This window comes from Pogona vitticeps, chromosome 4, assembly GCF_051106095.1.
Source record: "Pogona vitticeps strain Pit_001003342236 chromosome 4, PviZW2.1, whole genome shotgun sequence".
Taxonomy (NCBI): Eukaryota; Metazoa; Chordata; class Lepidosauria; order Squamata; family Agamidae; genus Pogona; species Pogona vitticeps.
Genome location: NC_135786.1, coordinates 196852254 through 196872384, shown reverse-complemented (window position 1 = coordinate 196872384; position 20131 = coordinate 196852254). Strand labels below are relative to the sequence as shown.

The following is a 20131-nucleotide window of genomic DNA, read 5'->3' as shown; positions in this document are numbered from 1 at the left end:
TATAGTAACTGTATTTTAATGATTATATATATTTTATCTTGATTTTTATGTTGTAAGCCGCCCTGAGTAGACATGGTCTAGAGGGGCAGGGTATAAATTAAATTAAATTAAATTAAATTAAATTAAATTAAATTAAATAAATAAATAAATAAATAAATAAATAAATAAAAGTACATAGTATACCTTCATTGAGTTAGGTCAGTATCAGTCCTTTATCAATCCATAATTACACTTCTCTGAGCTATAACACTGTTACTATAATTTAATGATGCACTCTCCATCAAATTAGACTTACTGTACTGCATAAAAATGTATAAATCTCACTTCTCTCTGTTTTCTTAGGATATCTGAAAAACGATCTTAAGATGTATTATCCTATAGTTCAGGTTTATGCTTAAATGCTCTTTGAATAATCATCATGCAACTCAGTTAAAATGTGTGTACATGTTGTAGTTTTGGAACAGGTAGCTGTGTTAGTCTGCGCAAGGATATCAGGCAAAATCCAAAGAAAACATGTGGCACCTTAAAGACTATTATATTTTAATGTGAGCTATTACCATATGTCTGATGAAGAGGATGTGTCCATGAAAGCTTATATTAAAATACTGTATAATATTTAATATCTTTAAGGTGTCACATGGTTTTGTCTTGTTTTGTTTCTTTCAATTTTGCCTGACATATATTTATTTATCTCCTTAGCACACCCTTAATAAAGGTGAAAAACAGCACCTGTCCCTCTTAGCATCGGCACAGGGAAGGAAAATGGTGAAAACTAGTGGGACTTAACCAAGTGATGGTCAAAGATGATGTTACTTCACCAGCCAAAGGTGAGATGGATGCTCTCTCAGTCCATCATGGAGAGAGTAGAAGAGTCTCAATTCCACACAACCCTCAAAGGAGCTGGAAATCTAAAACAGACCTCAACATCCTAGCTGCAACATCACATGAAAAAGCTACAGTACTTTGTTCTCCCACAGGGATGTTTTGGTCCCTTTTACAGTAGAAAGCCCTCATCAAACAGCTCACACTAAAGGAGAAAAAGAACTACAAGTCTTCCAAGTTTCAAGTGAACTTCATGTGTGTTTGGGAGCCACCTCCACTTCTACTCCAAATATTTGTCCAGATATGTTTATGCATATGAGAAGAAGAAAAGACAATGTACTGTAAGGAAATACAGATTTATCTGTTTCTGATGCCACTGGTCATCGCTGACTACAACCCCCACCATACTTCTTGTGTGTGTCAAATGGAAAATGTTTTGTGGACCCTGGTCTACAGAATAAGATCTGGAATCACCTTCAGGATAACTCTATTTGTGGTCAGTTCCTGAAATGTACTCCTTCAAAAGTTGGCCTATCTGGATACCTAAAATGCTATCTGGAATTTGAGGTAGGGTGATCCTTCTGCCATCGGATAGAAAGATCCTAATTCCAAAAAATAGGGGAGATACCTTTTGCAGTGTTTTCACCCTTCTTCCACCCAGGATAAATCATTCTTGTTTCAGTTTGCTGTCAGTTCCTATTGGCTTTGGCAGATGCTCCGCAGATTCTCCATCCAAATATGCACACATTTTAGCCAATCCTTTAAATGAACTTTGTCCTGACCCATCTCAGTCTCACAGATGTAATTACAGCAACTCATGTATCAGTTTGGGGACAGAAAATATCTTATGAATAAACTAGAGCTTTATTTTACACACTCAAATACTGTGATTAGCTTCTAGCCAGAGGATGTTAGGTTCACATGGATTTCATTCACTGAGTGCATGGTGATTTTACTCAGAATATTTTCTCTATGAACAAGGGATCTCTTTTCTTCATGAGCTACAAAGTCATTACACTGACCTGCACATGACAGGGCATATTTTTTTTTAAAAAAATTAACTACAACATAAAATACATAAATCAAAATACAAATCAACTGTGTTCCCCTCTACCCTGGTCAGAACCTCTTGCAATAATCTTTTTCTTCCATTGTCTTTATGGAATACAGTGGTGCCTTGACTTACAAATGCCTTGACCTTCAAAGTTTTTGAGTTACGAACAGCTCCGTTCACAACATTTTGCTTTGACTTGTGAACGGAGCTTTGACTTACAAACAGAAAAAAGGTGGGGGGAAAGGGTGGGAAATTCAAATAGCTAACTGTAGGTGGCAATGAGGCTGCTTCTTTGTAGCTCTTTCGCCCCGGCAGTTAGAGAGTGTGCGATCCGAGGAGGCTGCCTGCTAAGGTAAAGTGCTGCTTTATACTTTTAAAAAACTGCTCTGGGTATTTTTACAGCGTGATTTTCGGCTGGGGGGGAGTTTATGTGTCTGTGCTGTGATGGATCTTGGGGGAGGTGTTTTTTTTTTGATTCCCCCTCATTTCCGATGGGGAGTTGGTTCCTTTTTGGAGTGTTTTTTCCCCATTTCTGATGGGTCTTGGGGAATTTGTTTGGTATTTTTTGTTCCCCCCATTTCCAATGGGTCTTGGGGAGTTTGGTTGCTTTTTGGGGGTTTCCCCCCTATTTTTGATGTGTCTTGCATGCTTTTTGCTTTGTTCTCTTTGCATTTCTGATCTGCTCTGTTTTTGCAATGGTAATGCAAAGGTTTCTTTGGCTGCTGGGGGTCTAAAATGCAGTTTAGTCTTTTGCTTTTAAAATCAGAAATGTTTTTCCAAAGGTTTCTTCTGGTGGCTGCTGGGGTCTAAAATGCATCCCCCTAGGTAGAGGATGGATTAACCAGCTTTGCATTAGTTCCTATGGGAACGAATACTTTGACTTACAAACCGTGTCTTGACATAAGAACAAAAAATAGCCAGAACGGATTAATTGGTTTTCAATGCAGAGCACCAAAACAAAAGTATCTCCCACATTTTTAGGGGTGCATATAAAATGAGCCCTGTTCAGATTACTTGCTTCTGCATAAGCATGCTTTGTACTGGGAAACAGCGTACACATATTAGCAACTTCTTTAGAGCAACTTAAATGCACTGAGAGAAATAGCATAAAAATGAAAGAAATCATACACATCTTGTCTATAAGATCTACTTCTTTAGCGGGGTGGGGACAGATTGGAAAAGGTAAAAAAAACCAGGACATTTTCTTCTGAGTAAAAGTTAAGAAACAGGCAAGGCAAGCTAAGAAACCGTTGAGGATAATTTCTGTTGAATAGAGCCCTAAGTTATTAATAAGACAGAATCTCCTGACCTAGATTTTTTTCCCTAGCTACAAGGAAGAAAAACTCACTGCATGTTTAAAAAAGCAACATGTTATATCACATACTGACTTACTATCTTAGTTTTAATATCTCTTAATGTATCTGTTGGACCTAATTATACATAACCTAGACAACTATCTAAGCCACAAAAAATATTTTCATATCCTGCCATTTATTTTACCTCTATCATGGCTGCAGAAAAGTCAAACAACATGTAGGTACTGCCAGCATAGTTACTGTAGTCTAATTTCAACCCTCCTACAGGTATGCCTGTGTGTGTGTGTGTGTGTGTGTGTAAAATGAGACTGCTATCAAATCTGCATTTTTGTCATTACTATTATCACTATATTTAACTTCACAAAAGCAAGGATAGCATCAAACCAAAATAACAAAATAAATATGAGAAACTAATTGTGGGTGATCTTTCTATCTTCCAGGTAGAGCAGATTTTAGCTGGATAGAATCACACCTGGCAAAGTCACATCCATTTTAAGGTTCTTAAGTACCTAAAAGTCAAATTTGATTTAGACAACACACTAACTCTTGGCCAAGGGAAACTGACTATGGTTTAACAAGATGTCCATACGGACACACTAGAATTGACAATCACCTGGCAGAACAGAAGCTGGTTTTACAAGTTAGTCCTACTGAAAGCCTGTCCTTTTGCAAAGTATTACTGTGTCTCTGGAGACTGTTCTGGGATAGAGCAGGAGTGCTAAGCATACAGAAATGAAAGGTTAATTATCTCCAAACCATGATTTTGCCTATAGGTTTGCAAACTCAAAGCATGGTTTGAGTTTCAAAGCCAATTTAGCACAAACAGTATTTGGAGCAATATCTGAACTGAACTTATGATTGACTATGACCAGGGTTGGGGGAAAAGACATGAATGTTTATTAATTAGGTCCATGACTCCTTACCTGAAACACTATTTCTGTTTTCAAAGCTGAAAGCTTTGGAGCAAAATGTCCAAACTGAATGCATTTTTTCAGTTAATGGTGGCTTCAAAGTTCAGGTTTTATATATAAACATTTGTTCATAATGCTTCAAATCCTGCCATTTATTTTATCCCCACTGTGGTTGTAGAGAGGGAAATCAAATATGTAGGCACTCCAATATAACCATGTGCTACTTTCTCTGGAATATATTCTGCATTTCAGAATATTAAACTAGAATGCTGCACATATGAAGTCAGTATTCAGCAGATCTGATGGTGGAAGAGATATGCTTTGAGGGGAAACAGTTTCTTTAATTGTCACTCTCTTATCCTTATGAGAACTCCAAATGATTGCTATAAAATTATACACGTGATATAAGCAAAGACACAGAGTTGCAAAGAAGCAGCTATCTAACTCTTGCAGAGTGCAGGTGGCATATGTTAAATAAATAAATAAATAAATAAATAAATAAATAAAGCAAGCACGCAAGCAAGCAACAGAAATATTCAGGCTATAGGCTCAAACCCAACATGGTGCTGGTGCTTCCCCTCTTCCTCAACAGCCCTTGAGTTCCATACCTCTCTGAAGCAGATTTCTAGGCTCTAGTAGGATGAGGAGATTGACCTTCTCTCCTACATTTGGTGGGTTCTGACATTCCAATGCAGAACTCCAGGGCTGAAGCCTACTCCTTCCTTGAGTTGAAATGCCCATGTTCATCACAACAGCCAATCATACATGCACTGAAGTAGACGGAGGTCAGAGAAGATCTCCTGCTTCTTTCTCATTCTCCTAAGGTTGAAGTGAGTAAAGGAGACTCTGCTCTAACCTTGGAACAATCGGCAAAGGCTTGTTATGATTGCCTACATCTGCCAAAACAAACTGCAGGCTTCAAGGTCAGCTTTCAGGGTAGAGAGGCCACAGAGCTCCTTTCCTTTCCTCTGTAGCTCCAAAATTCAGATGAAGCTTGAACTCATTCACTTCCCAGTGAACACTCAACCCATTCCCTTTCTGAATCCCCCCATCACTATTACGAATTATTACAAAAAGTCCTCTTAGACATGTATATGGCAATGTATATATATACTGGTCTATGTAAAGCACATTTCTTGTCATGGAAGTCATTTTGCCTTCAAAACTCAATTGTACACACACATCTTAATTCCCTGTACCAGTTTAAAAATGAATTGTGACTCAGTAGACTCCAAGATAGTGGATTTAACTTAATATAAAGAATATCTTTTTCAAGTTTCTATTACCCATAACTAGCGGAGAGGATTTCTAATGTGCTTCTACATTTCTATAGCATATATGTTTTCCCATACACACTGTACTTCCTAATTTCCCACGGACTGGCCAAAGGCAGACACAAAGGAGGTGGTCCTGGCTTAAGGCCAAGCCAGAGAAAGAGAACATATTGCTAACTGCATCTGGAAAGAGTTACATAAATGTGGTTTCTTTTTTCCTTATGAGAATTAGGTTTTAATTGAACTGGTTTGATAGTTTTAAATATTTAGAACTAGAAAGGTGAGTGCGTGGCAAAACACCTACCCACCTGTTCAGCCATGAGTCATAACTGGCAGCATCCAACCCCAGCCTAACCCAATTTTTGAACAGCATATGTTGCAGTGATTGGGGGAAGGCACTGATATTGCAACAGGGCACTGATCAGCTTACTGACATACTACATATGCAGAAATGAAAGGAGCATATACACATCTAGCATCTTGGGTATCAGCAAATATAAAAATATAAATAAATATATTATTGCACTAGATATGTTCACATTTCCTCATAGCTTTGTTTTCTTATCTCTTTAAAATAGCCCTCCTCCCCAGCCTGTGAGTCTCAAGACTGCACTCCCATTATTACTGGCCAAAATGACTTGAGCTGTTGGGAACGGATGGGAAATACAGCAGGTTTGGGAAAGAGACATTAATACTTTTCTGAATACTTGCTCCTGTCACTTAGGAAGCATTGGCCAAAATCCTGTTGCTTAGTGTGGTATATTGTACTAGAGTAAACCCACTGAATCAATGGGAATTTAGTGATTCAACTCCTCCATAAATTCTATTGATTCAAATGGGCCTACTCTTACTTAAGCTGCAGTTAGAATAGGCCCACTTGGATCAATTAATTTACAGAGGAGTTAATTTACTAAATCCCCATTGATTCAACAGGCTTGGTGCAATTTGCCACACTAAGGAACAGGATTTTGGCCACTGAGTCAAGGCCACTGGCCCATCTAGTTTAGCATTATCTACACTGACTGGTAGAGGTTCCTCCGTATATGAATAATTCCTATCCTATCAGAGATAGATTGAACGGAACCTGGGAACCTTTGCAAACAAAGACCCTTTTCTCAAGAAGTATATATTACAGTGGTGCCTCGCTTAACGAGCGCACCGTACAACGAAGAATCCGTATAGCGATCCCTTTTTGGGGATCACTATACGGAGCTGCCCCAATCGCCGCACTCGCTTTGCGACGATTGGGGCGTCCGGCGGCCATTTTGGAGCCGCCGATCAGCTGATCAGCGGCTCCAAAATGGCCGCCGGATGACCCGAAATGGCCCCCGTCAGTGTTTTCGCGCCCTCCCCTTGCTTACTGAGGTCGCGAAAACGCTGCGGGGGGCCATTTCGGGTCATCCGGTGGCCATTTTGGAGCCGCCGATCAGCTGATTGGCGGCTCCAAAATGGCCGCCGGACCGCGAAAACATCGCTGGAGGGGTAAGTTTGGGCGTTCCAATAGGCTTTTCCTGCCCCGTACAGCGATGTTTTCACATAGCGAAGGTTAATCCGGAACGGATTAACCTCGCTATACGGGGCACCACTGTATTTTATTTATTTAAATTATTCATGCACCACCTTTCTCCTCATAGGGGACCCCCATAGGCAGCTTACAACAGGTAAAATAAGGAATTTTAAAAGATTATGTGTATATCACATTTAAAAAACAATTAAACATACATTAAAATTAAAACAATAAAACATTAAAAACCATTTTAAAACATTTAAAACCTATCAGTTCAAACCCAGCATTCCTGAGGTAAATTACTGCTTAATGGGCTGCCTGAAGGCGGTTTTTGCCTGATGTTGGAAGGACAGGCGGGAGGGGCAATCTGGCTTCTTGGGACACTGCATTCCAAAGCCTGGGAGCAGCCACTGAGAAGGCCCTCTCTTGTGTCCTCACCAAGTAAGCTTGGGAAGGTTGTAGAAATGAAAGAAGGGCCTCCCTAGAAGATCTTAAAAGTTGAGAAGTTTCATATGGGATGATAGCCTGGACCCAAGCTATATAGGACTTTATAGGTAATAATCAATAATTTGAATTGGGCCTAGAAACAGACTAGGTAGCCAGTAAAGCTGTTGGAATAAGGCAATTATATGCTTCCGATAACCAGTACCAGTCAACAGTCTGGCTGCAGCATTTTGAACCAAATGAAGTTTCAGAACACTCTTCAAAGACAGCCCCAAAGGGCATTACAGTAGTCCAAACAGGATGTAAAGCATGTATCACTGTGGCGAAATTAGACATTTCAAGGAACAGGCACAGCTGGAACACCAGTTTTCACTATGAAAATGCAATCCTGGCCACTGCTGAACCTGTGCACCCAGGGTCAGGGTTGAGTCCAGGAGCACATCCAAGCTGTGAACCCGACTTTTCAGGGTGAGTGTAACCTCGTCCAATACAGGCTGAATCCTTGTTCCCTGATTTGCCTTGTGACTGACCGGAAGCACCTCTGTCTTGTTTGAATTAAGTTGCAATTTGCGAACCCTCATCTAGTCCATCACTGACAAAAGACACTGGTCTAAGCACAGAATAGCTTCCTTGGAATCAGATGGAAAGGAGAAATACAGTTGGGTGTCCTCAGCATACTGATGTGACTGTTAACCTCTTCCAGTTGTTTCCTGTGTATGTTAGATAACATGGGGAGCAGGACTGGGTCCTGAGGGACGCCACAGACCAATGGTCAGGGTATTGAACAGGATTCCATCAATATCACCTTCTGAATTTGGCCAACCAGGAACCACTGTAAAAGGACACCTCCAAGACCCGTCCCTGAAAGGTGCCCCAGAAGGATACCATGGTGAATGGTATCAAAAGCCACTGCGAGGTCCAGCAGAACCAAGAGGGACACGCTCTCCCTGTCCAGTTCCCTGTGTAGGCCACCCACCAAGGTGACCAAAACTGTCTCTGGTCCATAACCAGGCCTGAAGCCAGACTGAAATGGATCTAGATAATCCATTTCAACTCCGAACCTCTGGGACACCAGAATAGATGATACAGAGCCTGTAGTAAATTTCCCAAAGCTTGGGAAGGTGGTAGAACTGAAAGAAGGGCCTCCCTAGAAGATCTTAAAAGTCAAAGGAGGGAAGGAGGAAAAGGTTTCAAACTGAGGAGGAACAACATGCCCTTTATTGGCTTGATTTCAAGGAGTTGTTGTTATACCTTGTGCCTAGCAATCTACACACATCATTTTCACAGTATGCAAAACAGACTTCATCAGGTAGCAAACTCCTTTCTTTCAAAAACATATTAAAAATCAATTAATATCAATTAAAAGAAGTTTGGTCGAGTTTGAAGAACAGTATTCACTGAGTTGTTTATATTTTGCACAATTCAGCAGTTTCTGATATATCAATCACTAGGAAAATATGTTGTATGGTTAATAACATTGCTGTAATTTATAAACAATGATGACTAAAACACACCAGGACCCACAAGCATGTAGAAGACCTTCAAGACTCCCTTGAGGGAGAGCTCCCTGTGATGCTATGATGCAGCAAACAGGGCAAGAGAAGAAAGGGGTGGGGGGAGAAGTATGATCTAATTCACTCTAAGCATCAGCCTAAGGTGGCAGAGGAGCATCTAAACTCTTTACTGAGTATGAAACGACAAACAAGTTACCTTTCCAAAACAGAAAAAAATTGACTAGTACCAGTATTTGCCAGGGAAGTGATAATGTAAGTCTAAATCACTGAGGGCCCCACTGTATACAGCTTACTCAAAAGTAAAGCCACAGATTCAATTACGCTTACCCACAAATAGTTTATCTGATTCCAGCTTTGGAAAAAGCACTCCCTTACATTTAAACGTATTAGCTAGTCTATGAAAATAAAGACAGATGGAATTCAGCATTCCGTATAATCTTGTTTAATTAAGTATTGCAGCCTAAAAAGTGTTGAGCACTGTAAATGTGGTGAGGACAAGGACAGCAGTAAATCTGGAAGTGCAAGTGCTTATCACAGCAATAACCATTTATAGTGCCTGCTCTGCAAGGAGTCTCCAAAACTGCAGGAAGCTAAATTAGTCCCTATTAACAGACAGGAACTGGTCTCTATAATGCTGAAGGCTCTTAACTGCCAATTCAACATCACATTACCCTCAAGTGCTCTGCATTGCAAGGGGCCTAAATTGCAACAATTGTTTCTAAGAAATACCCCCCCCCCCATTTGATTTGAGGACTATAATTAAGCTCAGAGGGAATACAGTGGGTGGGTGGATGGTCCTGGCTAATGAAAATGTCTCAGGGCTTCAATTCTGTGAATTCTGGCTCCACTACACCACTGGACAGAGTGATGCACATAAACCTACCCCTCCCCGATGGAAATTAGTTTGTATGATAAACACAAAGATCAGAAAAAACGCTTGTACTTCTGCTGCAATTGGATTTGCTCAAAGAGCTCAGTGACTTTGAATTCTGCTAAGATAGTGTTATTTCCTATCACAGGTACTTGTGAATGCATTCAGTCAAAGACATCTACAAATCCTTTCCAGACATTCACACTCACCACATGAAGGCCCGACTGACTTGCAATTATTAGTAGCCAGTGTATATATTCCCACTGTTCCCTCCTCACTTGCATAAATATGGTTTATAAGAGGCAGCATTTAAACAGTTTCTAACAAAAAAAATGTACAGAAAAACTTTTGTTTTAGTATTTCATTCCATTTACTTAGGCCACAATCCTCCTCCTCATGATCATCATCCTAATTAATAAGAGATAAAATGCATCTCAGTGATTTTCCAGCTTTAAATAATTCCTGTCCTGTGATTTTCTGGGACAAAGGGTATCCCTGAGGATCCCCAGAGACTGATGGGAGTAGGGGAATAGGAAACTTAATTTCCCAAAAGAGGCATGGCATAGCCTTGGGAGATGATGTAACAGGAGTTCCACAGTATAAACTTAATGACAACAGGATTCCTGCCATTCTCTTAAAATATTTAGAAATATTTTGAAATAAAACTCTGTCTTCAATACAATGTTAAAATCACATTAACAGCACAACCGTATTCATGTTTACTCAGAATTAAGTGCCACTGTGATCAATTTACTCCCTTATCAATGTTTATGACTAGCCTGTATGATTTATTTTCATCTTAATCAAATATTTTATTTCAACCTATTCTGACAACCAAAGGGGGAAAAAAGGATGTTTGAAACTTTAACGAGCTTGAAAAATTAACACAGAGTGGCATATCTGTATGGTTTAATTAATCCAAGCCAAATATGCCAAACTAGATCTCAAACAATTTGGAACATGAGAGAATGTTCTGATCCAAAGTCTTCTGGAAAATCCGTGCTATGAAGAAGGGCATACAAATCAGTTTTCTAAAAGAAGAAGAGGAAAAAAATCAAGAAAATAAAAATGCTTTGAAATACTTCTCATTTGATTGTCTGGCTACAACTCTTTTGCAAAGACTTTTACAGGTTAATCCAGGATTGACTCTGCAAAAACAAAACAAAAATGTTCAGGAAATGCTTCAGGAATGTATTCAAAGGCTAGTACTCTGACCCAAAAATACTCACCTAAGGGTCTTTCTCTACAATATTTATCACACAAGGTTTCTCAAGCTGTGTATTCCCTTCCGTTTAGCAGAATATTGTACCAAACGTTTCAGTAAGCATCACCACTATGTTCACATCTATTCACTTTCTTTAGTCTGTTATGCTTAAATTTCAAAATATTTACTACAATATTTCTTTGGCGAAGTACACCTATGCAAATGTATGTATTGTCACCACCAGAGATATGAACTGCAATAAAACAGGAATATTGACTAAGTGGGCAACTACATTTGCCCCACAATTTATGACAGGTTGGCCACCGAGAAATTCAAATTAACACCCAGTGACTACACAGCATAAAGCTCAATGTGGCAAAGCCCATTGTGGATTTTTTTTTTTTTTGAGTAGAGAATAATCTCCCCCCATGAATACACACATGGATGGTTCAAATTTGCTGCAAACGGTGTGGCATCACTTTTGTCTGCTTTCTGCCAGTATGACCACCTGATATGAAGCAAAGGGGTGCACAAGTTCCCCTCAACCAAGTGTGCCTTGTCTTCAAGCAGTTTCCTTTCCTTTTCTTGACTTTTTTTTAAAAAACAGGCTTTCACTAAAACACTTTGGAGAATAACAGGAAAAAAAGTATAGACTGCCAATCAGCACTTGTGAGCACCTTGTTAAGGTAGTTAGTGCTGTCGGAGCCAGGGTGGATTTGATTTCTAAAAATCACATTTTAACCATTTAATTAAAAAAAACCACACACACCAATGTTTCATTTAAATCGTGATTTAAATCACTTTCATTTTTTTAAAAAAAAAATATTGATTTTTATCCACTCTGGTTGGAGCTCAGTGCAGATCAACTCTCTGCCTCCAACTCTTCCACATCGGGAGAGCTACAACAATTTCACCTGGGAAACCCAGCTTCCGCAGGCATAAATAACAGTGGATCAACTCATATTTTCCCCGCTGTGTAGTCTCACCCACAGTGAATGTGAGGGCTTTTTCTAGAAACTACACAAATCTATTAAATTCATTATTTCTACTAAACTGAAAGTTTCAGAAGACTGAAGAAAGCTCAAAAACACATCGTGTCCACATGTAGCTTATCCAGAGACAACCAGTCATGCTTTTGTTAGCTATGTACTGTGAAGTCACAACCAACTTATAGTGACTCTGATAGGTTTTCAAAGTATGTGAGATATTTAAGGAATGCCTTTACCATCCCCCCCCCCCCCGTAAGGTTCCATGGCAAAGTGGGGATTCAAACCCAAGTCTCTTAAGACCAAATCCCAATCACTCTGTCCTTTACAGTAAAGTGGCTCTCAGGCATGCTTTAGTACCATTTAGGCTAGCCATTATTAACTTATCCTATCACTTTCCACAGGACTAAGGCATAACTTACATCATCTGGATCTAGCCCAGGCTACTTTGAATGAACTATGAAACAAAACTAAAAGATATACAGTATATCACAGTACTTCTATGTACACATCATTTAAGACCTATCCATGTTGTAACATTGGCAATATAACCATCATTATCCATCTCTTATACTATGATGCTTAAGTGCATTGTCCCTTTGCAGATTAAAAAAAGCAGACCTATGTAGCTGAAAAAACCAAACAAAATGTAAATCAGCAATGACACATCCAGCTTTGTCATATTCCCATATGTATTTTGAAGGTTAGGTTCAAAGCTCTTGTTGCTGTCACTCATTTATACATTGACTATTTCTGTACATTCCTAATCTCAAATTCCATTCACATTTCATTTGAATCTACATGAAAGTATAGGAATTATCATTCAATTCAAGTTTTATGATATGAAAGCACAGAGGGACACATACAGTATTTAAGTACAGTATAATAAGCCAGCCTGAAGACTTTCCATTCCTTTTATGAATTTCTGCAGTTTACGAGTGGAAAGAAAATCCTTTCCTGCTATAATCCAAAGCTGACACTACATGGCAAAGACCCTTGCACCAGGTGTGCTGGCTTTGGGATACTGGACTAATCACAATGCCCTTAAGAGGCAAAGGGACACACCACTGGTTACATGAATGCAATTAGGGATTAAAAGAGCAAAATGGAGCTGTAACACAATATCCTTAACATCCAAAAAAATTCAGAGGTTACATCTTACCATACACAGAGCCATTATCTGCTAGTATGGAGACACCCCTGAACATAGATGATCACATGATTTAGAACAAAGTTCCACAAGAGAGGAAAGGATTCTAACTTGGTCCTCTTCATGCAAACTTATTTCTTCAACCAGATTCTGCCTACACAGAATTCCTGTAAATCCAGGCTCTCAAATTGCATAACTCTGGGCAAGACACTGAGCTGATTATCAAAGAAAATAGTACCTAATCACTAAGCTACACCTAGTCCACTCAGGACAATGGTTTACCCCAGAAACAATTATTTAGTTATCACATATTTTGCCTCATTTCTTAGCTCCAGGAGCTGATATGCATTTTTGCCCACAGAATGAGGAAAACGCTTTAAATAAACTGATTAGATGTCAAATGTAATTTGTTTGCTGATCCAAATACAATTCAAAGATTAAAAAATATATTTTCTCTAAGTTTCCCATCTCTTTCTTGATGGACTGTACAGTGACTAAATTTAACACATGCTGGAAATATGCAAAAGAGTGTCATGAGAAATGTAATAAACAAATATTGCCATCAAATATTAGAAGCAACAATACAGAAGACTGTCAGTGGAAGTAATCTAGGAAGTAGCAGAAGTTACTCAAAAACTAGTTAGCCAAAATGGAAAATCATATGAAGGATTTTACCTATCTTTGTTGGAAAATCTACCTGGCAGGAAGAAGAGGCGGGGAAGTGAAATAATTGCAAAATAAAATATCCTGTATAGCTGAAAACACAAAATATTTTGGTCTACTCAGAAAACGAATGGGGAAAGGGCACCAAGCTGTCCACCAGCACACCAAGATCTCTTTCCTGATCCGTAAGACAGCTCAGAACCCATCAGCTGATAAATACATTTTTGAATTTTTTGCCCCAATATGCATTACTTTACATTTTCTTATATTGAAACACATTTGTCTTCACCACCCGGAAAAGTTTCGTGTCATCTGCAGACCTGGCCACCTTACTGCTTATCCCCGTCTCCAGTTCATTTATGAACAGGTTGAAAAGCACCGGTCCCAGGACAGATCCCTGGGGCATACCGCTTTTCACCTCTGTTGTTGTTATGTGCTGTTAAGTTCGAACCAACTTACACTGACCCTATAAGGCTTTCAAGGTAAATGAAGTATTTAAGGAGCAATTCTATCAGTTCTAAATCCTCGGTGAGCTTCAATGGCTGAGCAGGGATTCAAATTCAGGCCTCCAGAGTTCTAGTCCATCCCTTATCCACTACACCAGACGGAATCCCTCTACTATGAGATTTTTAACATAAAATAGCTGACAGTGGCAGATGTAACAATCAACTCTTATACTTACGTTTCCTTTCAGGAGGTACCACAATAACTAAAAAAGCACCATTACAAGACAGTTAGATATACGTCCACTGTCAAACCAATATTCCTCTGACTGTCATCCTACTACTGATGTAAATTGTTAGAGAATATACTAAAACTATATAGTTTCTATCATTTTCAGTATTTTGTCTTCACTTGTTCCTCCTTGAAGGAAAAAGCCCTCTAATACTTAACTAGTCAATAAACTTTTTTTTTAAAAAAAAAATCAGCCTCTCAGAAACTTAATTTCATGCAATATTGTGACAGATATGTATCAATTTGAGATGAGGCAGAAGCCTGGCCTAGGGGAAAGAGCTTCATGTTTATTGTGGAGAATGAAGATGCTTTTATCCAACCCTCAAATCAAGTCATGAATACAAAACACTTATCTTTGTTATACCTTCCCAATTTTACCCATTTTACATTTCATTTAAAAAACAATATTTGTTTTATAATCAATGTAAATCTATGTAATCATCTGCTGTTTGGCAAACTATATAAGACTGTTCAATAGAAGCAAGTTATCTCCATATACATGCTTGCTGGATAAAACAGGTCTTCATATGACCCACTTATTTCATATATGACAGAGACTTAGTTCAAGTCTATGTCAGTGAATGGGGTCATGGTGGTGCTGCGAGTTAAACCGCAGAAGCCTCTGTGCTGCAAGGTCAGAAGACAAGCAGTCGTAAGATCAAATCCACGCGACGGAGTGAGCTCCCGTCGCTTGTCCCAGCTCCTACCAACCTAGCATGCAAATATCGAGTCGATAAAGAGGTACCACTTCAGTGGGAAGGTAACGGCATTCTGTCTCTAATTGCGCTGGCCACGTGACCACGGAAACTGTCTTTGGACAAATGCTGGCTCTATGGCTTGGAAATGTCAAGGGGAACCTTTACCTTTACCTTTAATGTCAGTGAATAACAACTAATTTGGACTGTGGAGGTAATCATAGTGACAAATTTGAAAAATAACTAAAACATTTTCACTTTTACTATCAGAAAAGCTTCTGAGAAAGGAAAGCTCCACTCAAGAACTATAATTTCTATGTGCAAAATGCTTCTGCATGGTTAACGGCTTTACAAGCTGATATCATGCCCAAAGCTGGCATAGAAATTCTCTTATAACAGTTGTTCTCAAACCACCTACCTTTTAAAATCATTACCTTTGCCAAGGAATCTCTGTATATGCCACAGTATCTACAAAGGATTCAATATATATTTCAGGCCACACACTTACTTCACAGACACCAACCATCATTAGTGTGTCTCCCAGACTTCCTATTTGAAATTTGAAATAAATGTAGGCATTCTACAACTTGTTCAGTCCCTTCCCTACAAATCTGCACTGCAAAGATGATTTTTTAAAAAGGAGGACAAACTGTTTTGCCAAAGTTGTTTGGCTACTATTAAAGGTCTTCTTATTAAGAAACCACAGATCAATTTCATCCAAACATGCTCTTGTCCTTTAGAACAGTTTTAAACGAATTTCTCTATAAAATTGGGCCAGTCAGCACACTACACTGCTGTCAATCTGTAAGTTATCACATAAAAACTGCTTTTCTGTAGCTTCTACATGAGACTTGTGAACCTTTACATAGGAAATGACTTTTCTAAGTATTTAAAATGCTTCACAGAACCACAGACCTGCTTCCAGTTCTCAGTCACAATTAAAGAAGACCCACTGAATCAAAGGGAATTCAGTATTTATGTACTTATCCTTTTTACCCTTTCTCCTAAAAAAGGAGCCCAAGACAGCTTACAGTATTAAAAATAAACAATATTAAAAGCCAAACAAAAATTAATTATTGCAATATTAAAAAATAAATAGATATCATATTAAAATAATAGATAAAAAAGAATTTGTTGTTTAGTCATTAAGTCATGTCCGACGCTTTGTGACCCCATGGACCACGGCATGCCAGGCCCTCCTGTCTTCCACTGCCTTCCAGAAGTCGGTCAAATTAATGTTGGTAGCTCTGATGACACTGTCCAACCATCTCATCCTCTGTCGTCCCCTTCTCTTGCCTTCACACTTTCCCAACTTCAGGGTCTTTTCCAGGGAGTCTTCTCTTCTCATGAGATCGCCAAAGTATTGGAGCCTCAGCTTTAGGATCTGTCCTTCCAGTGAGCACTCAGCGTTGATTTCCTTCAGAATGGATAGGTTTGTTTTCGTTGCAGACCAATCAGTTTTTCCATATCCAGTTCTAATTGTTGCTTCCTGTCCCACATATAGATTTCTCAGGAGATAGATAAGGTGGTCAGACACTCCCATTTCTTTAAGAACTTGCCATAGTTTGTTGTGGTCAACACAGTCAAAGGCTTTTGCGTAGTCAATGAAGCAGAAGTAGATGTTTTTCTGGAACTCTCTGGCTTTAAGGTCTCTGCCCCTTCGAAATCCAGCTTGTACTTCTGGGAGTTCATGGTCCACATACTGCAGAAACCTACCTTGTAGGATTTCTGGGAGTTCTTGGTCCACATACTGCTGAAACCTACCTTGTAGGATTTTAGCATAACCTTGCTAGCATGTGAAATGAGTGCAATTGTACGGTAGTTGGAGCATTCTTTGGCACTGCCCTTTTTTGGGATTGGGATCTAGATTGATCTTTTCCAATCCTTTGGCCACTGCTGAGTTTTCCAAACTTGCCGGCATACTGAATGTAGCATTTTTATAGCATCATCTTTTAAGATTTTAAATAGTTCAACTGGAATGCCATCACCTCCACTGGCCTTGTTGTTAGCCATGCTTTCTAAGGCCCACTTGACTTCACTCTCCAGGATGTCTGGCTCAAGGTCAGCAACCACACTATCTGGCTTGTCCGGGACATCCAGATCTTTCTGATATGGTTCTTCTGTGTATTCTTGCCACCTCTTCTTGATGTCTTTTGCTTCTGTAAGGTCCTAGTCATTTTTGTCCTTTATCATGTCCATCTTTGTACAAAATGTTCCTTTAACATCTCCAATTTTCTTGAACAGATCTCTGGTTTTTCCCTTTCTATTCTTTTCCTCTTTTTCTTCCCACTGTTCATTTACAAAGGCCTTCTTGTCTCTCCTTGCTATTCTCTGGAAGTCTGCATTCAATTTTCTGTAACTTTCCCCATCTCCCTTGCATTCTGTTTCTCTTCTCTGCTATTTGTAAGGCCTTGTTGGACAGCCACTTTGTTTTCTTGCATTTCCTTTTCTTTGGGATGGTTTTTGTTGCTGCCACAATGTTACGAGCCTCCAGCCCTAATTCTTCAGGCACTCTGTCCACCAAATCTAGTTCCTTAAATCTGTTCTTCACTTTCACTGTGTACTCATAAGGGATTTGCTTTAGATTATACCTGACTAGCCCAGTGGTTTTTCCTACTTTCTTCAGTTTAAGCTTGATTTCTGCTATAAGAAGCTGATGATCAGAGTCACAATCAGCTCCCAGTCTTGTTTTTGCTGACTGAATAGAGTTTCTCCAACTTTGGCAGATAACATAATCAATCTGATTTCAGTATTGCCCATCCGGTGATGTCCATATGTAGAGTCGCCTCTTGTGTTGTTGGAAAAGAGTGTTTGTGATGACCAGCTGGTTCTCTTGACAAATTTCTATTAGCCTTTGCCCTGCTTTGTTTTGAACTCCAATGCCAAACTTCCCTGTTGTTCCTTTTATCTCTTGACTCCCTACTTTAGCATTCCGGACCCCAATAATGACAAGAACATCTTTCTTTGGCATCAGTTCTAGAAGGTGTTGTAAGTCTTCATAGAACTGGTCAATTTCAGCCTCTTCAGCATTGGTGGTTGGTGCATAAACTTGGATTACTGTGATGTTGAAAGGTCTGCCTTGGATTCGTATTGAAATCATTCTATTATTTTTGAGACTGCATCTCAGTACAGCTTTTCCCAGTCTTTTGTTGACTATGAGGACTACTCCATTTCTTCAACTGCAAAGATATTTGAGTGGCTTGCCAGTTTCTGTTCCAGGTGGATTGCATTTAGTCAGAACTCTCCACTATGACCTGTCCGTCGTGGGTGTCCCTGCACGGCATAGCCCATAGCTTCTCTGAATTACTCAAGCCCCTTCGCCACGACAAGGCAGCAATCCGTGAAGGGGATAAAAAGGAATAAAGCACATTAAAAGCCACATATTTAGCAGCAAGGTACAAACAAAGAATCCCACTTTTAAAAACCCTTCTCAGACATCCAGTCATTAAGGACTGTCTGAAGGGAAAGTTCTGTGCCTGCTTATGGAAGGACAGCAAAGACAGGGCCAGCCTGGTCTCTCTGGGAAGGAGCTCCAGAGTCTAGGGGCAGCAACAGATAAGGTCTTCCCTGGTGTCTCCACCAAAAGCACCTGTGAGGGCAGAGGGATTGAGAGAAAGGCTTCCCTTGATGATCTTAAAACCCAGGTAGGCTCATAAAGTGAGATGCAGTCTTTGAGGCAGTTTAGACCCAAGCCATTTAGGACTTCATAGGTTTAAACCAGCACTGTGAATTGTGCCCGGAAATTGAAAGTTTCCCTGGTCCACTGGGTCTACTCTACCTGGGCTCAGGTCACTTAGTCTTTGAAGGGATCTTGCAGGTTATCAAGTTTGACTAATTTAAAATTATTACTCCAACTAATCCAAAAATACCCTATAAGTCAATCAGACAGACAGACAGACATGCTAAATATATTCATTTCTTTCACCCTTTTCCCATAAGACTCTTTACACACCATTGTGATCTTCACTGTCTTCCTTTATACATCATTGCATACATCATTCATAAAGTGTGGCTCCTTAAAATGGCCCCAAACTATTAATACTCATTTTCCACTTGTGCATTTTATTTACTTATTCATGCCTCTCCAGGCAGGCTTTCAACAACGATGATGCTAGTTTTTAGGGGTCTTTTTCTGTGCCTTTTAAAAATTTTAATGTATTTTAATTAATTAATTAATTAATATATTTGCAAGTACTTAACTATACATTTTAATCTGAAATTTATTGTGCTTTTAGCATTAGTTGTTTTAACACTGTGAGCCTTCTTTGGTCTCCTCCCCAGGAGAAACATAGCCTACAAATGATGTTAAACAAAGACATTACAGATCTGAGCATATGTTTGTGCAAAGTTCCATTCAGTTGATTTCAGATCAGTTAGCAAGCTTATTTTTTAAAATTTCACTATTTTTGCTCTTCTGACATACTTATGCTCCTCCTAGTTTTGTGTCATCAGAAAACTTGACAAAAAGTTTTTCTATCTCACTATCTACATTAACGATGAGGAAACATGGGGCCTTCCAGATGTTGATAGACAGCAACTTCCATCAGTCCAGCTAATGGTCAAGGATGATGACTGCAGCCTAATATCTGCAAGGCCACATGTTCCCCATCTCTGATTTAAGTAACTAGTAAAAAATACTGAAAAACACCTGGTCCAAAACAGTCCCGCAGCTTGTAATTAAAAAGTTTCCTTGAGCTTAATAAGGATCTACAGATGATGACTGCACAAATATTCATTTTCTAACCAGCGGTGTCCACTTTACATTACTGTCATTCAGTAAGTCTTTAACTAGTTACTCAAAATGTAATTCCATACTTCAGTCTTTGCAACAATCCTGTCAACTCAGCTATTATTATTATATCCATATAATGAGGAGAGGGGAAATTAAAGGCAAGAGAAAGTATCTTTCTTATGTTTCAGAGATTAAAAGTGGGAGCTTACTAGATCATTGTTTATATTCTTAACCACTGTGCTATGCCAGTTCT

General features: G+C 39.2%; 1 protein-coding gene across 11 annotated transcripts in view; it reads right to left on the bottom strand.

Annotated features, from left to right (window-relative positions):
* Window positions 1-20131, bottom strand: part of FAM110B (family with sequence similarity 110 member B) — a 137103-nt gene that overhangs the window by 104128 nt on the left and 12844 nt on the right. The gene's annotated exons all lie outside the window — the stretch shown is intronic.